This window comes from Heptranchias perlo, chromosome 16 (assembly GCF_035084215.1).
Source record: "Heptranchias perlo isolate sHepPer1 chromosome 16, sHepPer1.hap1, whole genome shotgun sequence".
NCBI classification, from domain to species: Eukaryota; Metazoa; Chordata; class Chondrichthyes; order Hexanchiformes; family Hexanchidae; genus Heptranchias; species Heptranchias perlo.
Window position 1 is genome coordinate 64,680,030 of NC_090340.1, and position 14,585 is coordinate 64,694,614.

Below are 14,585 nucleotides of genomic sequence, written 5' to 3' on the forward strand. Positions count from 1 at the left end.
ACAGCTTCCTGGGGCAGCAAATTCCACAGACCTACCACCCTCTGAGTGAAGAAGTTTCTCCTCATCTCAGTTTTGAAAGAGCAGCCCCTTATTCGAAGATTATGCCCCCTCGTTCTAGTTTCACCCATCCTTGGGAACATCCTTACCGCATCCACCCGATCAAGCCGCTTCACAATCTTATATGTTTCAATAAGATCGCCTCTCATTCTTCTGAACTCCAATGAGTAGAGTCCCAATCTACTCAACCTCTCCTCATATGTCCGCCCCCCTCATCCCCGGGATTAACCGAGTGAACCTTCTTTGTACTGCCTCGAGAGCAAGTATGTCTTTTCTTAAGTATGGACACCAAAACTGTATGCAGTATTCCAGGTGCGGTCTCACCAATACCTTATATAACTGCAGCAAAACCTCCCTGTTTATATATTCTATCCCCCGAGCAATAAAAGCCAACATTCCGTTGGCCTTCTTGATCACCTGCTGCACCTGCATACTAACTTTTTGATCTTCTTGCACAAGGACCCCCAGATCCCCTTGTACTGCAGTACTTTCCAGTTTCTCGCCTTTAAGATAATAACTTGCTCTCTGATTTTTCCTGCCAAAGTGCATAACCTCACATTTTCCAATATTGTATTGCATCTGCCAAATCTCCGCCCACTCACCCAGCCTGTCTATATCCCCTTGTAGGTTTTTAATGTCCTCCTCACTCTCCACTTTCCCTCCCATCTTTGTATCATCTGCAAACTTTGATATGTTACACTTGGTCCCCTCCTCCAAATCGTTAATATAGATTGTAAAGAGTTGGGGACCCAGCACCGACCCCTGCGGAACACCACTGGCTACTGGTTGCCAGTCCGAGAATGAACCATTTATCCCAACTCTCTGCTTCCTGTTAGATAACCAATCCTCCACCCATGCCAGAATATTACCCCCAATCCAGTGATTCTTTATCTTGAGCAATAATCTTTTATGTGGCACCTTGTCGAATGTCTTCTGGAAGTCTAAATACATTACGTCCACTGGTTCCCCTTTATCCACCCTGTACGTTATGTCCTCAAAGAACTCAAGCAAATTTGTCAGACATGACTTCCCCTTCGTAAAGCCATGCTGACTTTGTCCTATTAAATTATGTTTATCCAAATATTCCGCTACTGTCTCCTTGATAATAGATTCCAAAATTTTACCCACCACAGATGTTATGCTAACTGGTCTATAATTTCCAGCCTTCTGCCTACTACCCTTTTTAAATAAGGGTGTTACATTAGCAGTTTTCCAATCTGCCGGGACCTTTGCCGAGTCCAGAGAATTTTGGAAAATTATTACCAAAGCATCCACAATCCCCACTGCCACTTCCCTCAAGACCCTCGGATGTAAGCCATCAGGTCCAGGGGATTTATCCGCCTTGAGTCCCATTAATTTACTGAGTACCAATTCCTTAGTGATTTTAATCGTATTTAGCTCCTCCCCCCCTCGAGCCCCCTGTTTGTCCAGTGTTGGGATATTCTTAGTGTCCTCTACCGTAAAGACTGAAACAAAATATTTGTTCAGCATTTTTGCCATTTCCATGTTTCCCACCATTAATTTCCCGGTCTCATTCTCTAAAGGACCTACGTTTGCCTTAGCCACCCTTTTTCTTTTTATATAACTATAGAAACTCTTGCTATCTGTTTTTATATTTTTTGCTCATTTATTTTCATAATCTATCTTCCCTTTCTTAATCAATCCTTTAGTTACTTTTTGCTGTCTTTTGAAGACTTCCCAATCTTCTATCCTCCCACTAAGTTTGGCTACCTTATATGTCATTATTTTTAGTTGGATACTGTCCTTAATTTCTTTACTTAGCCACGGATGGCTGTCATTTCTTTTACACCCTTTTTTCCTCAGTGGAATATATTTTTTTGAAAGTTGTAAAATAACTCCTTAAATGAACACCACTGTTCATGTACCGTCTTACCCTTTAATCTATTTTCCCAGTCCACTTTAATCAATTCTGCTCTCATACCATCATAGTCTCCTTTATTCAAGCTCAGTACGCTTGTTTGAGAACCAACCTTCTCACCCTCTAATTGGATATGGAATGTAACCATGTTATGGTCACTCATTCCAAGGGGATCCTTAACTAGGACATTATTAATTAATCCTGGCTCATTACACAGGACCAGGTCAAAGGTTGCTTGCCCCCTTGTTGGTTCAGTTACATACTGCTCAAGAAATCCATCCCTAACACACTCAATAAACTCTTCCTCAAGGCTACCCTGCCCAATTTGATTTGTCCAGTTAATATGATAGCTAAAATCCCCCATAATTATAGCTGTTCCCTTATTACATGCCCTGACTATTTCCTGATTAATACTTCTTCCAGCAGAGTTGCAACTATTAGGAGGCCTATATACTACGCCCACTAGTGTTTTTTGCCCCTTATTATTCCTTATCTCTACCCAAACTGTTTCATTATCCTGATCCTTTGTCCCAATATCATTTCTCTGTATTACAGTGATTCCTTCCTTTACTAACGTAGCCACCCCACCTCCCCTTCCTTCCTGCCTGTCCTTCCTGATTGTTAAATAACCTGGCATATTTAATTCCCAGTCGTTGTCACCCTGCAGCCATGTTTCTGTAATGGCCACAAGATCATTCCCATACGTAGTTATTTGTGCCGTTAATTCGTCCATTTTGTTACGAATGCTATGTGCATTCAGATAAAGAACTTTCAAATATGTTTTGTGACACTTCGTTCCTGCTTTTTCCTTTTTTAACTCTTTACCTTTTACTCCATACCTTCTATCCCTTCCTGACACGCTTTCCTCTGTCTCCCTGCTCAGGTTCCCAACCCCCTGCCACAGCTTTGATGCTGGGTTAATCGCCTTACACCTTCTAGTTTTTATTTTTTCTGTCGTGCCTAAAGTACACTTTCTTTCTGCTGCTCTATGCTTTTCCCTTTCACTTGTTCTTGAACAACTGTTTGTACTATTTGTATTGTAGATTTTCCCTGGGTCTTCCCCTCTCTTGCTGCTCTCAACTTTATTCCCTTCTGACTCCCCGCTCAGGTTCCCATCCCCCTGCCACTCTAGTTTAAACCTTCCCCAACTGCACTAGCAAACACCCCCGCGAGGACATTGGTCCCGGTCCTGCTCGGGTGTAACCCGTCACGCTTGTACAGGTCCCACCTTCCCCAGAACCGATCCCAATGTCCGAGGAATCTAAATCCCTCCCTCCTACACCATCCCTGCAGCCACGCATTCATCCTGTCTATTCTCCTGTTCCTATACTCACTAACACGTGGCACCGGTAGTAATCCTGAGATCACTACCTTTGAAGTCCTGCTTTTTAATTTATCTCCTAACTCCTTAAATTCACCTTGCAGGACCTCATCCCTTTTTTTACCTATGTCGTTGGTACCAATACGGACCATGACTACTGGCTGTTCACCCTCCCCCTCCAGAATGCCCTGCAGCCGCTCCGTGACATCCTTGACCCTAGCACCAGGGAGGCAACATACCATCCTGGAGTCACGTTTGCGGCCGCAGAAACGCCTATCTGTTCCCCTTACAATTGAATCCCCTATCACTATAGCCCTGCCACTCTTCTTCCTCCCCTCCTGTGCAGCAGAGCCAACCGCGGTGCCCCGAACCTGGCTCTTGCTGCATTCCCCTGATAAGCCATCTCCCCCAACAGTATCTAAAGCAGAATATCTGTTTGAGAGGGAGATGGCCCCAGGGGACTCCTGCTCTACCTGCCTAGTCCTTTTACTCTGCCTGGCAGTCACCCATTTCCTTTCTGCCTGCGTAGTCTTTACCTGCGGCGTGACCACCTGAACGTGCTATCCACGATAGTCTCAGCATCGCGGATGCTCCACAGTGAGTCCACCCGCAGCTCCAGCTCCGAAAGACGGTTAGCCAGTAGCTGCAGCTGGACACACTTCCTGCACACATGGTCGCCAGGGACACTGGTAGTGTCCATGACTTCCCACATAGTGCAGGAGGAGCATATCACGGGTGCGAGGTCTGCTGCCATGACTTGCCCTTAGACTCTCCGACTCTCCTCCCGCTCTCGGTCTCTCCTTTTATACTGTGCTCACCTCTCGGACTCTCCTGCCTCACCTGTGACGTCGCACAGTAGTTGTCTCTTGTTGCAGGTCTGCTGCTGCTTTTTATTCCCCAATCTCAGTCTTCTACTCTCAGGTCCACTGCCGCTCTGGGGAAAAAGTTAGGAAAAGCAAGGCAAAGCAGCACCTCCTTCCCCCACACTCACCAAACTCCCACACTCACCAAACTTAGTTCACACTGTGTATCCGCACACCGTGCTGTTTGCACTGACAGGCCCCTGTATTTCTACAGTTGAGACTCAGATGAGTCAGGCCTGCCCCACCTTCAAGTACCAGTTTAATCTAGCTAACCAATTAACTTGCTACAGCAGCTCTCTCTGCTGAAGCCTGACAGAAACTTAAAAATTTAAACTTTAAAATTGAACTTAAACAGTTAATAGCAATTGAACTTAAACAGTTGGAAGCAATATGCACTAGATTTTAAAGAGATTAACCCTTAAACTCCCACAAGAGATTAACCCTTAAACTCCCACAAGAGATTAACCCTTAAACTCCCACAAGAGATTAACCCTTAAACTCCCACACTCACCAAACTCAGTTCACACTGTGTATCCGCACACCGTGCTGTTCGCACTGACAGGCCCCTGTATTTCTACAGTTGAGACTTGATTGAGGTCTTTAAAGTAATAAAAAGATAATACTCAGTCCAAATGGAAGGCTGTTTGAGAGACAGGTCAGGGAGGACCATGGGACACAGGTATAATTTATATAAATATGGAATTCGGTTAGATGCTAGAAGGTATTTCCTTCTGCAGAGTCTTCCATATCTGGCAGATTGTTTTTAAATACAGATAAATTTGGCATAATGCAAGTTGGGTATGGACAACTCCCAAGCATGTGTACACCATGTTCGGGTTTTATGCTCAAGGCTGGTGAGCAGGAGAAGGATCTGAGGGATATAGTGCATGAGTCATTTGCAAGATGATTGCAAAAGCAAACAGGCCAGGGTGTGACGAAGTATTGCCAGGGCAGTTAAATATAAAATTCAGGAATACTATTCATTTTCTGTATAAGGCCTTTGTCATGCCTCATCTAGAATATAGTGTGCAGTTTTGGTCCCTTTATGTGGTGGGTGGTAGTCTCTCGGTTCAGAGGAGGGTCACTTAGTTTAAAGGTCCTCAGTTACCAAAGATGGGCTTAGAGAGCCGGTGATTTTTACTAGAGAAAAGCACAGACTTTTAAGGAGATTTGATAGAGGTCTTTAAAGTAATAAAAAGATAATACTCAGTCCAAATGGAAGGCTGTTTGAGAGACAGGTTAGGGAGGACCATGGGACACAAGTATAATTTATATAAATATGGAATTAGGTTAGATGCTAGAAGGTATTTCCTTCTGCAGAGTCTTCAATCTCTGAAACAAGATGCCAGCATGTGAGTATGTGCAATAAGAACAGATTCGCTGCAAATGATCAGAAGGGAGCTGAACGAGCTCCCAAGAGTTACCAACATAACTGCATATTGAACCTTGGTTAGACCACACTTGGAGCACTGTGCACAGTTCTGGTATTCATATTATAAAAAGAGCCACAGGTGAAGGTGCAAAAAAGATTTATAAGGATGATACAAAACTGAGAGGATATACCTATCAGGAAAGACTGAACAGGCTGGGGTTCTTCTCTCTAGACAAGACTGAGGGATGATCTGATAGAGGTCTTTAAGATTAGGAAAGGGTTCGATAGGGTAGATGTAGAGAAAATGTTTCCACTTGTGGGCGAGACCAGAACTAGGGGCCGTAAATATAAGATAATCGCTAATAAATCCAATAGGGAATTCAGGAGAAACTTCTTTACCCAGAGAGTGGACAGAATGTGGAACTCGCTACCACAAGAAGTAATTGAGGCGAATAGTATAGATCCATTTAAGGGGAAGTTAGATATGCACGGGGAAGAAAGGAATAGAAGGATATGCTGATAGGGTGAGATGAAGAGGAGTGGGAGGAGGCTCATGTGGAGCATAAACACTGGCACAGACCAGCTGGGCCGAATGGCCTGTTTCTGTGCTGTACATTCTATGTAACCGCATATTGATGGTAGGTGGGTCATGGGGGGGGGGATGTATCACCACGGTCCCCTGGAACTTGTAGATTCTGCAGCCTTCGGCTAACAGAGAGGAATTTCCTAAATTGGCCGAAGGTTTTTTTTCTCTGTTTTGCTCCTCTCAGGAGATTGCATTGGTGGGGGGGAAACGGATGTACGTTCATATCAGCTATACATGGAGTCCAATCAAAACTAACCTTGCTGACTGTGACAATCTTGGACAATTAGCATTATATTAACTTGCAATAAGTAGAGCCCAGCTGATGCTAAGTTACTTGATATACTTAAACTGTCTTTACAACCTCAAATATTAATTCCATGAGTTAATAATATCGACCCAAGTACCTTGCATACTCTAACTGTTTAATATTAGTATGCTGCTAATTGTATTATAAGTGTGTTAATTAAAGATTTGAGAGTTCATAATTTCAAGGTCTGGCTTCCTGATGACTTTGGCAAGAAGGGGTTAACTCACTCAGTGGCTTAAATGCATTCTAATAATGTTTTGGTAGGCTAAGTGTTAATATGCTTTGGTCTGGTTGACATAAAACGGTTCAAGCAAGTGAATTTTAGGCATCTGGTACTTCCCCAGATGTGGGCAGTGAATGCCCCAGATGTGGGCAGTGAATGCCCCAGATGTGGGCAGTGAATGCCCCAGATGTGGGCAGTGAATGCCCCAGATGTGGGCAGTGAATGCCCCAGATGTGGGCAGTGAATGCCCCAGATGGTTCTTTGACAAGGAGTTAAGGTGAAGGGGTTAAAGATTCATCTGGTGCACCTTTGATTAATATTCCTTGCAAGATTTATTGGTTTACTTATCCTAGTGTTTTTACAGGGCACACTCCTGCGAATATTTGGTCATGTTCCCCATTCAAGAATTCTGGTCTAGCAAGGCTTAAAAACCATGATGGGGGGCTCACAATTAAGGCCTAGGCTTGCTACTACTCACTGATGCCCAGGTGTGTGCTCAGTTAGCTGATCCCAGCCAGGGCACAATAACTGACTTCAGAGCCCCTGGACTAAGGAGGGGAAAATCAGCCAGGGTTCCAGTTCCTGATCATTATTCAGTGACCACTCCCATCAGATGAGGATAGAATGAGGCTTGGCTGTGATGCCTCCCAACAGTCAAATAGCTCATCAGCACTCACCATCCAGGGTCACACAATGAATGATGGACGTTTCAACAAGGTGACCAGTGCCTTCAGGAGAGGCGAGAAAAACTGGCAGGAAAAACCATACTACTTCCCCCACAAGCACAAGTACGGCAAGGCATTTTAATACATCAGTGTACTCTCCCCCAAGAACTGTGTAATCAAATGTGCAATTACTTCATAAAATACACACTGCATTTGCATTTGAACTCTTAGTAATGCAATAAAAATTACAACGCCTCACCACTCAATTCTGTTGCTGAATAAAGCCACTTAGCTTTAGGATCATTGTTGACAATCTTAACATGCTGCTTGGGACTGTGCTGAGGGGTTAAAATCCAAGCCAAGCATGTTTATGAGTTGGATTCTGCAGAAGATGACTTCCAGCAATTGTTTCAGTAATTAGAGATCATAATTCACTGTTTCCTCCTCCTCCTCCTCTCCGAGGAAATTAAGGTCCACATTCGCAGCAGGACCTTACAGTTCTCACCTCCTACTTCCCCCAGTCACAGACTCTCCTTCCTCCCCTCCCTTCTGCAGTGCAGCATTAAAAGATGGGGCCTCATTAGTTTTTCTAAAAAATTGGAATCAATTTCCTCCCCTCCCCAAGGCACCGACCCTTTGCCGGTACAGGTCCACAGGAGACAGCAGCACCCCCAGCACCATGCTCAAGTGGCACTCCTCACCCACAAACCCTCACAGCAAGTGACTGCAGAGAATTGACCGTGGAACCTTCAATGGGAGTTTTGCAATTTCCTCAATGAAACGATTAATAGCTGGGTGATCGCCTGTGAAAAATTAAATTTTTGTCTGTCAAAATCTTTCGATCGGTGTCTGGAACCCTGGATGGGAACAGGAATTGTGCTTAAAAGATTAAGTTAAATAAAATAAAATTTAATTTAATTTAAAGTATGGTAAAAGATAAACACGCATGAAATCTTTTAAATTACTTCAAAATACCATGAAATCCTTTAAAATACTTCAAATCACCATGAAATCTTTCTTTGTTCACTTTGTATTGAGCAAGGATGGAATTTGTTGAGAAACCTGCCACAGACACGTTGGAAGCTGTGTCATGTCATCGATAGTAAGACAATTATCATCCCGAGTTAATTGCGCTGTCTAATCAGCTTGCTCACAAGCTACATATACACACAAAAAGTCACTTTTGTTAATGATTAAAAAAATGAATGTAAAAATTAAAAAGTTTGTTCAGGAAATCAAAATGAAAAGCACTGTATTGTAATGAATACAGAAGCAGTGTGACCAGTTCATCAGCTTTACATACAGAACGTCAAAATCAATCTGCTGTCAATTGGTTTTCAGTTATACTCTGCAGTGCTAATTTTCAAAGTCTGGCACCAGTTTCATCCTTGTGTTTCTTTGATGAGAATAGCAATCTATCCCCCTCCCCCCATCCAGGTTAAGAGAATTAAACTTAACCATCAAAATGAATCCCTGATTTTCTCTTCACAAATTTAAGCAGATATACACATTTCCCCCTCGACTGCACTAATGGTGTAAAGGAACCCAGGTTCCAGAATATGTGTCTACGTTGGGATCAGACCTCTCGTTTTAGTTATGTAAACATGTGTTTAGTTTCTGGACCTTTATACTAAAAGCAGTGTCCCCAGGGCCCATCTCCCGGCTCCGACTGTAAAAGGAGAGCACTGTTATGATGCAGACTTCTCCACAAACTTCTTCTCACGCCCATCACAAGTCGGTTCCCACAGGCAAGCCCACACCTCCTATGAACAGAAGCAAGACTGATGCGTAAAGTAATCCGGGACAACGTACAAACACCAGACCTGTTTATTGTCTCTGGATTTACTGCAGGATTTCTAATATTTGCCCACACTTCAGAGGACAATTAATATCAGTCACGCCAGACGTTTTCATGCTAAAACTTTACAAAACACTGGCTAGGACTCAGCTGGAGTATTGTGTTCAATTCTGGGCACCACACTTTAGGAAGGATATCATGGCTCTAGAGAGCATGCAGTGGAGATTTACTAGAATGGTACCAGGGATGAGGGACTTCGGTTATGTGGAGAGACTGGAGAAGCTGGGGTTGTTCTCCTTAGAACAGAGAAGGTTGAGAAGAGATTTGATAGAAGCATCAAAAAATCATGAATGGTTTCTAAAGAGTAAATGAAGAGAAACTGTTTCCAGTGGCAGAAGGGTCAGTAACCAGAGGACACAGATTTAAGGTGATCGGCAAAAGAGCCAGAGGCGACACGAGGAAACATTTTATTTACGCAGCGAGTTGTTATGATCTGGAATGCACCGCCTGAAAGGGTGAGAGAAGCAGATTCAATAATAACTTTCAAAAGGGAATTGGATAAATACTTGAAGGGAAAAGATTTGCAGGGCTAATTGGATATATCTTTCAAGAGCCGGCACAGGCAAATGGCCTACTATGATACTATGAAATTACAAAAACAGGGTTGGTCACAAATAGAAGCCAGCAGTGAGAGACAGTTGTAGAAGTCAGTTGAAATAACACAGCAGTTTTGAACTAGTCCATGAAAGAGTTAAACAGAGAACCGCATCAGTTGAGTTCCTCTGAATGGCTTTCTTTAGAGATACATCAAAAGACGGACAAAAGTTCCTCAGAAGAGGAGACGAAATACTGAATATATTTAAGAAGGAGCTAGATAGATTTCTAGATATAAAAGGCATCAAGGGGTATGGGGAGAGAGCAGGAATATGGTATTGAGGTAGAGGATCAGCCATGATCATAGCAAATGGCGGAGCAGGCTCGAAGGGCCAAATGGCCTACTCCTGCTCCTACTTTCTTTGTTTCTATGTTAAGCCACCCAGTTAGCTATTTCTCAGAATTATATAGGTACACCATCTAAAGAGCTAATCTCACCTCCATGAATGTTACAGCTAAGTCAAAACCAGGACTAACTGGTATATCAAGTGTCCGATTCTTATGCTGCAAACCCTTTGAAATAGTCTCACCTATGAAAAAATAACAGATAATTACTCTAATGATGGACAGCAAGCTCCAGAACGCAGATACAAAAGCGTGCCAATGGTCATCGGAGTTATTTGGCAAGTTCTGTCCTGATTAGGTTATGCTGTCAATAATAGCCCAGTAATCTCGAGCACTTGGTTGTATACCTGGTGACTTGTTCTCCCAGATACACGTGACTGCTAATCATCGAATTAATTAATTTATTTTTTTTTTTTTAAGTACTTCATGCAAAACTGAAAGATTAGAAGCCAATGTCCCCGCATTCAGTTGCACAAGCCATTTTGAGGATGGGTATTTTTCTTAAAAGTACCTAATAATTACTTCAAAGTACATCTAGGAAGGACCCGAGAGGGCAAATTCAAATTTAGAATGAATAAAATTAAAACAGATACTAGGAAAAATGTCTTCACTCAGTGTGTAACATTTTGGAATAATCTGCTAGGTATTTGTAAAAGAATAAAGAAGGATCCAGGGAAATGGGGAAAAGGCAGAAAAATGGGATTAAGTAGTTAGCATTAGTTGAAGAGTTACCACCAGCACTGGCACAATGGGCCACAGAGTCTCCTGGGCTGCAGATGCAATGATTTTATGATAAAACATTAAAAGTCGACAAAATACAGCTGGATGCCACAATGGGAAAGTTAGAGTATCATAGAATCACAGAATCTTATAGCACTGAAGGCGGCCATTCGGCCCATCGTGCCTGTGCCGGCTCTTTGAAAGAGCTATCCAATTAGTCCCACTCCCCCTGCTCTTTCCCCAGAGCCCTGTAAATTTTTTCCCATCAAGTATTTATCCAATTCCCTTTTGAAAGTTACTATTGAATCCGCTTCCACCGCCCTTTCAGGCAGCACATTCCCAATCATAACAACTCACTGCTTAAAAAAAAATTCTCCTCATCTCCTCTCTGTTCTTTTGCCAATACTAATGGGAGGAGTTTTGCAGGGCCAAATGTCCTTTCCTGGGTTTTAACTGGTCCTGTTTTTGTGATTCCTGCTGAAAAGTACACATTTATGGGTGTCTAGGCTACCGATGCTACCGAGCTACTGGTGCCTGTGCGACAGTACTCCAGCACAAGCCACTACCCTCCGGGACAGAAAGGGAGAAAAGAGAACAAACATCTGAACTGACTGTACAACATCCCCTGCACCTTCCGTCATCAGTTCCGTTAGCAGCTGCAAGAACTCAAAGGCACGAGCCAAGTTATTATATATCCACACAGAACAATGTCACAATTCTATATTATTCTATGTTGCAAAAATAGAAAATGTTGTAAACACACAGGTCAATCAGCATCTGTGGAGACAACAAAGCTGCATTTCAACAACTTGCATTTATATAGCGCCTTTAACATAATAAAATGTCTCAAGGCACTTCACAGGAGCGATTATCAAACAAAATTTGACTCCAAGCCACACAAGGAGATATTAGGACAGGTGAGAGGTGGGTTTTAAGGAGCGTTTAAAGGAGGAGAGAGTGAGGTAGAGAGTCGGAGAGGTTTAGGGAGGGAATTCCAGAGCTTAGGGCCCAGCCAGCTGAAGGCACAGCCGCCAATGGTGGAGCGATTAAAATCAGGGATGTGCAAGAGACCAGAATTGGAGGAGTGCAGAGATCTGGAACGGTTGTAGGGCTGGAGGAGGAGGTTACAGAGATAGGAAAGGGCGAGGCATGGAGGGATTTGAACACCAGGATGAGAATTTTAAATTTTGAGGCATTGCTGGACATTTGGAACCAATGTAGGTCAGGGAGCACAGAGGTGATGGGTGAACGGGGCTTGGTGCAAGTTAGGATACGGGCAGCAGAGTTTTGGATGAGCTGAAGCTTACGGAGGATGGAGAGCATTGGAATAGTCCAGTCTGGAGGTAACAAAGGTATGGATGAGGATTTCAGCAGCCGATGAGCTGAGGCAGGGGCAGAGACGTGCAATATCACGGAGGTGGTCTTGGTGATGGAACGGATGTGTGATCGGAAGCTCATCTCAAAGGAACAGGAGGAGGCCATTCAGCCCCTCGAGCCCGCTCGGCCATTTGATAAGATCATGGCTGATCTGTGATCTAACTCCATATACCTGCCTTTGGCCCATATCCCTTAATACCTTTGGTTGGCAAAAAGCTATCTATCTCAGATTTAAATTTAGCAATTGAGCTAGTATCAATTGCCGTTTGCGGAAGAGAGTTCCAAACTTCGACCACCCTTTGTGTGTAGAAATGTTTTCTAATCTCATTCCTGAAAGGTCTGGCTCTAATTTTTAGACTGTGCCCCCTACTCCTAGAATCCCCAACCAGCGGAAATAGTTTCTCTCTATCCACCCTATCTATTCCCCTTAATATCTTATAAACTTCGATCAGATCACCCCTTAATCTTCGAAACTCTAGAGAATACAACCCCAATTTGTGTAATCTCTCCTTGTAACTTAACCCTTGAAGTCCGGGTATCATTCTAGTAAACCTACGCTGCACTCCCTCCAAGGCCAATATGTCCTTCCGAAGGTGCGGTGCCCAGAACTGCTCACAGTACTCCAGGTGCGGTCTAACCAGGGTTTTGTATAGCTTTTGTATAGATCTCAGGGTCAAATAGGACGCCAAGGTTGCAAACAGTCTGGTTCAGCCTCAGACAGTGGCCAGGGAGAGGGTTGGCGTCCGTGGCAGGGACCAAAGACAATGGCTTTGGTCTTCACAATATTTAATTGGAGGAAATTTCTGCTCATCTAATACTGGATGTCAGACAAGCAGCGTGACAAATTAGAAACATCGAGGGGTCGAGAGAATTGGTGGTGAGGTAGAGTTGGGTGTCATCAGCGAACATGTAGTATCTGGCATGTCGTATTTTCCGATGATGTCGCTAAGGGGCAGCATGTAGATGAGAAATAGGGGCGGGCCAAGGATAGATCCTTAGGGGACTCCAGAGGTAATGGTGCGGGAGCAGGAAAAGAGCCATTGCAGATGGTTCTGTAGCTACGACTGGACCAAGCGAGGGCAGGCCCACCCAGCTGGACGACGGAGGCGAGGCATTGGAGGAGGATGGTGTGGTCAACTGTGTCAAAGGCTGCAGACAGGTGGAGAAGGATGAGGAGGGATAGTTTACCACGGTCACAGTCACATAGGATGTCATTTGTGACTTTGATAAGGGCCGTTTCAGTACTGCGGAAGGGACGGAAACCTGATTGGAGGGATTCAAACATGGAGTTGTGGGAAAGATGGGCATGGATTTGGGAGGCGACAACACGTTCAAGGACTTTGGAGAGGAAAGGGAGGTTGGAGATGGGGTGGTAGTTTGCAAGGACAGAGGGGTTAAGGGTGGGTTTTTTGAGGAGGGGCAATGACACCAGATTTGAAGGGGAGGGGGACAGTACCTGAGGAGCGGGAACCATTAACAATATCAGCTAACATGGGTGCCAGGGAGGTTAAGTTGGGTGGTCAGCAGTTTGGTGGAAATAGGATTAAGGGAGCAAGACAGTGCTCTAAATTACGTTTAAGGTAATGATGAAGGTATCTGTGTTTGCAAGAATCATTGTGCAGAATGGTTTTTAAGCACTTGTTATGTGAATCAGCACCAGGATTTATCAGGACTGGATTTTTGTGTGAAACAACAGAGCCCATTGTTAGCTGTTGAAAAGTAAACAGGAGCACGCAATTCAATTATCCTCAGATGAGCAGAATCCATACCAAACTGCTGGGGGAGGTGCCAGGAGAACAGATCACACCTCCAGAACCTTTAACGGGGCACTGCCTTCCTGAAAGAGCATTTTCAAATGGGTGGAAAATAATCTAAGAACATAAGAAATAGGAGCAGGAGTAGGCCAATCGGCCCCTCGAGCCTGCTCCGCCATTCAATAAGATCATGGCTGATCTGATCCTCACCTCAAATCTAAATTCATGTCCAATTTCCTGCCCGCTCCCCGTAACCCCTAATTCCCTTTACTTCTAGGAAACTGTCTATTTCCGTTTTAAATTTATTTAATGATGTAGCTTCCACAGCTTCCTGGGGCAGCAAATTCCACAGACCTACTACCCTCTGAGTGAAGAAGTTTCTCCTCATCTCAGTTTTGAAAGAGCAGCCCCTTATTCGAAGATTATGCCCCCTAGTTCTAGTTTCACCCATCCTTGGGAATATCCTTACCGCACCCACCCGATCAAGCCCCTTCACAATCTTATATGTTTCAATAAGATCACCTCTCATTCTTCTGAACTCCAGTGAGTAGAGTCCCAATCTACTCAACCTCTCCTCATATGTCCGCCCCCTCATCCCTGGGATTAACCGAGTGAACCTTCTTTGTACTGCCTCGAGAGCAAGTATGTCTTTTCTTAAGAATGG

The 14,585-nt window shown here is 43.9% G+C and overlaps 1 protein-coding gene across 4 annotated transcripts in view; it reads right to left on the reverse strand.

Moving 5' to 3' along the window:
* kiaa0513 (KIAA0513 ortholog) overlaps window positions 1-14,585 on the reverse strand; it is an 89,224-nt gene that overhangs the window by 54,138 nt on the left and 20,501 nt on the right. Inside the window, exon 1 of one of the 4 annotated variants that reach the window (XM_067997535.1) lies at window positions 4,098-4,267. The exons of the other annotated variants lie outside the window; for them this stretch is intronic. The gene's annotated coding sequence lies outside the window, so the exon portion shown is untranslated. Of the gene's footprint in view, window positions 1-4,097; window positions 4,268-14,585 lie in introns of those variants that run through there. 4 annotated transcript variants of the gene reach the window in all.